The sequence below is a fragment of the Lathyrus oleraceus genome, chromosome 5 (assembly GCF_024323335.1).
Source record: "Lathyrus oleraceus cultivar Zhongwan6 chromosome 5, CAAS_Psat_ZW6_1.0, whole genome shotgun sequence".
NCBI lineage: Eukaryota > Viridiplantae > Streptophyta > Magnoliopsida > Fabales > Fabaceae > Lathyrus > Lathyrus oleraceus.
This window is the reverse complement of record NC_066583.1, coordinates 305,902,020-305,907,686: the sequence shown is the minus strand read 5'-3', so window position 1 is coordinate 305,907,686 and position 5,667 is coordinate 305,902,020. Positions and strand designations below refer to the sequence as shown.

At 36.8% G+C, this 5,667-nt stretch overlaps 1 long non-coding RNA gene across 1 annotated transcript; it reads right to left on the bottom strand.

Moving 5' to 3' along the window:
• Positions 1–2,337: 2,337 nt before the first annotated feature.
• Positions 2,338–3,895, bottom strand: LOC127084171 (uncharacterized). The gene is made up of 2 exons (XR_007788643.1): positions 3,432–3,895; positions 2,338–2,838 (listed from the first exon to the last, which is right to left on the bottom strand). It is a non-coding gene; the product is annotated as an uncharacterized LOC127084171 (long non-coding RNA).
• Positions 3,896–5,667: the final 1,772 nt, after the last annotated feature.

The following is a 5,667-nucleotide window of genomic DNA, read 5'->3' as shown; positions in this document are numbered from 1 at the left end:
CGCCAACAATCATATTATTTTTCAATCTTTTCATTTGTAATATTTTTGTGTTTGTCAATGTATTGTTCAATTGTGAACTTGTTTGTTTTTGTATAATGATCATAATGCAATAAACGTGTAGGTTTTGATTAAATCCATTCGTGTTCACTCATATTTTACTTATCAGTATTAAATTATTGCTCAAGCAAAATCAAAAGAGAATGGTGCAATTAAAGTGCACAAGATCATTGCCTGTATGCTTTTGAATAAGACCGTGTTGATGATGTAAGGCATTGTCCAATCCCTAAACATCGGAGATATAAGGAAGTTAATCCCTAGTCAATCCTTTTGGGCCTTGAAGTAGGAGTTTCTTTCTTTACACATAAAACCTGCATGTTTAACCATAGGAATGGTAGTCTTCAGTTAGTTTGACATTTCGTTCAAATTTCAAAAAGGAGAGTATCCCATCAAGTGATCAATCATATCATATCCCTCTCAAAAGGTTGAAATCACAAATTCAGAATGGTTTTCCCTCACATACAAAAGGAGTGGGATAGTCACAAACCTTGCAACAAATCAAACAAGCAGAATATCACATGATTTACTCCGATACAAAAAATGAGTGAAAAAAATCAATCAAAAGCCCGCTAAGTCAAATGCTCGAAAACAAGATTGACTTGGGCAAAAGTTAGGGTATTCCAATGGACTGTGAATCCCAAAGGATCAGTCCAGGAAAAAATAAAGGGAAGTAACACAAAAGAACAAGGGGATCAATATGAAAATCCTCAGCAAGAGAAAATCTCTATGATTGTAAACAAAAGCAAAAGGTGAGTGATTGTCGCTCCAAATTCTTATTGGGTTCCATAACCATCTCTGATAATATCCAAAATCCTTTTCTAAAAGATGGACGCTAGTTTTAAGCTAACTGAACGTAGGACTGGAGAACATCACGGAGAATGAGTGGGTTAGAATAGGTTTTGAGTCTTATATCCTTTCTTTCTGAAATTGTGAACTAGGCCACGTTAAAACCCTCAAAAGACCTAATTGAAGCAGGGTTTATTTCGAAATCATACTATGGTAAGATTGCGTAAAGCGGACTCCTAAAGATTTGCTTGTTATCTGTATTCATACTGATATAGAATTCTAATATGTGATTCATTCACTATATGTCATAATCTTAGTGAACCTATTTGAGTTTCAAAACTTGCATGAGCATTGTTGTACCACAAAATTCTCCCTCCATTTTTGCTAACCTATAACTTGAGATCCATTTATACTCATCCATGTCTTATGCATGTGCATCATTCATTCGGGATTAACATTTGCTAACAAGTATATCAGGGCTTTGGCCTGAAGATGGTGGTTTTTCTCATCATATGGGTTGAAACCCTAACTGCTCGATTCTTTGGGACCTTAACTCCTGAGATCTACATCTTGACATTCACTTGTATGTTCCAACCCTAATTCTTGACTTTGCTCCTATTGGATCTTGTGTTTGACCTTCTGTGTAACTGACCTGACTTTTGAACCATAATCGTGGGCCCATGGTTGGAGATGTGGCCTATGGAGCTTTGAGCTTGGTTTGAAACCCTAATCAGGAATAACGGGCATTCAAGTGCCTTAGTTGGTTGACCTTTTGATCTGGGAGTAATCAAAACCCTAATTCTTGAGAGGGGGGGGGGGGGGGGGGGGGGGGGGGGGGTTCATGGATCATGTGATTCGCATTAAGGTTGAAATCCTGATAATGGTCTCTCTTGATCATTTGGTGTGAAACCCTAGTTCGTGGAAGGGGTTTGATTGGTCATTTTAGATTTGCATCATCAAGTTCATTTATTGATCATGAATTCTCATATTCATTTGAGTGATGCCTCATTTGGTTCATAACTTTGTTATTAAAGTTTTATGTTCACTCATGGTTCATTGATTTCAAGATCATATTGCATTCATAGTTCGTAACTCATTCAAAATCATGGTTTCAAAGTTTTTACTTGATTTCCGAAGAAAAAGCTTGCAAGTGAAATTAGGATTTATTTCATTAAATCATAAGAACTTTTTTTCATGCAAAACGCTTTCATTTCATACAGTGGCACATTACAATGTTTATACAATAGGCATACAAAATTACAAGAAAATTGGTTTGGGAGCTAGCTCACCAAAGTCAAGTGACTAACTTTGATTATTTTAAGCATATCATCTTATATCCATTTCATTTCCATGACACTTATGACTAATTGTATTAAGTCATGTTATGATGCATTTACATATATGCATTTGAAATGAAAGAAAAACAGGCATTAGTCATAAAATATTTGCATCACATTAAGTCATGTTATGTTGCATTTACATATGCATTTGAAGTGAATGAAAAACAGGATTTGCATTAGTCATAAAATATTTGCATCACATTAAGTCATGGATCCACATGAGCCTTGGCATAGCATAAAACATGAATACAAGCATGCGGATCTAATCCAGTTACACAATTACAAATTAAAAAGAAGAAGAGGATGTGAAGCTATCGGCTCGTCTTGGATTTGCCTTTGCAATCGTCACCTCCACATTGCGCTTCCAAAGACTTCACGTTTGCTTGCAACATTATGGCGGCACAAGCCGATCAACTGCGCCAATTCACCTATCAAAACCTAAAGCAAGCTAATGAGTCATACTGAACCGACCATTTTCCAGAATCGACAACCCCTCCCTTCGAACCTCAATGAAACTTCTCCAAAAACCAACCCCAATAACCCTCCAATTTAGCCTAAACCTGCAAATACAACCCGCCATCTTCACAAAATTCTTTCATAAGGTGTTACAGCGAATTGAATACTTTTAAAAGCCCCTCCTTCGTAACCAAACGACCTGCAAAACAGTTCACAATAGCAGTTAACATTTGGAACTCACAGCATGTCAAACTCATGGCAATCTCACAAAAAGACCAGTTCAATACACAACCAGGATTACTGCATAATGCAGGGAGGGAAAAGAATGAATTCAAATTTCATTTCACTGTGAATTACATTCCATTTAACAATAAGTTACAATTTGAATTTCTAACAAAGTGATCATTTGTAACTAACAAGTAAATTCACAGTTAATTTCAACTGAATTTCATTGGAATTTAGTAACAGAAAAGTGAGCTCTATCAATTCACACTCACACCTCAAATCGGGAGAAGTTTTCTCTCATTCATCTTCTATTCATAGCATAACAAAAAAAGCTTAGAATCCATTCCTTTTTCGATCAAATCTTTTTCTCATTCATCACAATGCAACAGAAGTTACATAGGGAAGAGAACTCAATTCACATTCTGTTTCCAGAATTCATCAGAGAGAAATTCACAGAACTTTTCACAATTCATCATACACCATAGTTCGAAGACGATAACGTTACAGCAGTAGCAGAAGCTTGAGAAGAAGGAGGAGGGATCAAAACTGAGGAAGAAGATTCGTTACCTGTTGGCGACTCAGATCGGTGAGTTCTTGCTTCTATTTTTTCTGCGCGGGTAAAGTTGAACCATGATTGAAGGTAGACGTGGATTTCACATTTGAATGGCGAATTCGTGTATTCGCCGTTGAACTCGTCGCGTTCGTCGTGTTTTGTTGCTGCTCCGTCGCGTTTGTCTGTCTCGCTTCATCATCCGCCACCGCGATGCAACAACCTGGAATTGGACAACAACAACGGCCAACACGTAAGACGTATCGGAGTGAATCTCTCTTTTCCGGCGATGACGCGGTGACGGCAGAGGCGTGTGGTTGGAGCGCGGCACACTTCCTTCCATCTCGCCGTAATCCATTTGAAGATTTCCGGAGTTGAAGGCATTGCGACATGGACATGGATTTTGGACCTTTTTGACCCGATTCTTGGAATTTCTTGGAAGAATGTGGGCCTTCGGCCCAAACTTGTTAGCAGCACCTTACATGGCCTGCCACACCCCCTAAGTTCACTCAACAAAATCAGAATGGGCCAGGTGCCCCATATTGTTCCTGAACTATGCCCATTTCTCAGTTGATGAGCTTATTTACTTGTTTTGTGTGATTACATTTAGGTGTTTAGTAGTAATTAGAATTTTATTAAAGGTTGATTTGAATGTTAACTTAATTAGATGATTAGGAGTTTATTAGGCTTATTAGACTTTCTAGATTATATTAGAGATTTTAGGATTCAATTTTAATTAGATCTTAGAAATGTAGAAAAAATATATAAAATTTGATTTAGTTTAATAGAATTTTTAGAAATTTTGGAGTTCACTAATTTCGATTAATTTTAGAAATTAGAGATCAATTGGATTAATTAGATTTTTAGAATCAATTAGAATATAATAGAATTAATTGATTTTAATTAGAAATTTTCATGATTAGGAATTTGATTCCATATTAATATTTGTAAAATGACCTTTTTATCTTTTTAGGATTTATTTTGGTATTTTAACCATAGAAATGCATGATCCTCTAGGGTTAATCTTGACATAGAATTTTAATCAAGTTTCAACAATTGCATGATACCTTAGAATAATTTATAATAGATTATAACCATTAGATTATGATTAACATAGTTCTCGAACCATGTAGAAAAATCGATTTCACTAAGAAAATACGCACTCAGCTCAACTGGGAAAGAAATAAACTTCAACACAGGAGGAGCATAAATCTACCATCCATTACCGATTACTGGGTAAGGAGATAGAAAAAACCTGACAGAGAGGACATTCGTTACCAGTTAGGGTAAACATATCAAGGATGACTCACTGAGGGCCTCCAGGAGGTGTATTCATTATCGGTTACTGGGTAAGAATAGACTTGCTGGGGAAGAGCTGAAATTAGGATTTACAACTACCGGCTACTGGATAGAAGACCAAAGGGAGAGAATATCCGTCACTGGTTAAAGTAAACATATCAAGGATAGACTCAAAGGAAAGAAAATTTGTCATCAGTTAAGATGAACATATCAAGGATAGTCTTGCCTGGGGATGTTCAAAAGGGTATCCGTCACCGTTTAAGATGAACATATGAAGAATAAACCACCTGAAAAAAAGAGTATGAATTACATCTATCGAATGCTGGATAGAATACCATCAAAGAGAATATTTGTCACCGGTTAAGATGAACATATCAAGGATAGACTCCGAGGGAAGAAAAAGGGATTGCATCTATCAGTTACTGGATAGAAGACCACAAGGAGGATATCCGTCACTGGACCACAAGGAGGATATCCGTCATTGGTTAAAGTGAATATATCAAGGATAAACTCTGGAAGGGGAAAAAGCAGGATTTACAACTACCGGTTACTGGGCAGAAGACCGCAAAGAGAAGGAAACATGTCATCGGTTAGGATGAACATATCAAGGATTAACCCTTTGGGAAACAAAATAGGGATTACAACTACCTTTTACTGGGTAGAATACCACAGATGAGAATATCTGTCATCGGTTAAGATGAACATATCAAGGATATACTTCCTGGGGAAACGTGAAAACGAATCCGTTGGGGAGAAAAAGGTTATTTTTGCCGGGTATTGGGCAAGAAGTAACAAATTGCAAACTAAGAAGAATATTATCATTTACTGGGTAATAAATTCTTAGGGGACACAAAGCATCTATCTACGTAAGATCTAGAAAGAAACAGTCAATCAAGACTCAACCCAATGAGGATATAACTCAAGGGGAGTGGTTCCGTCCAGATAATCAACTGG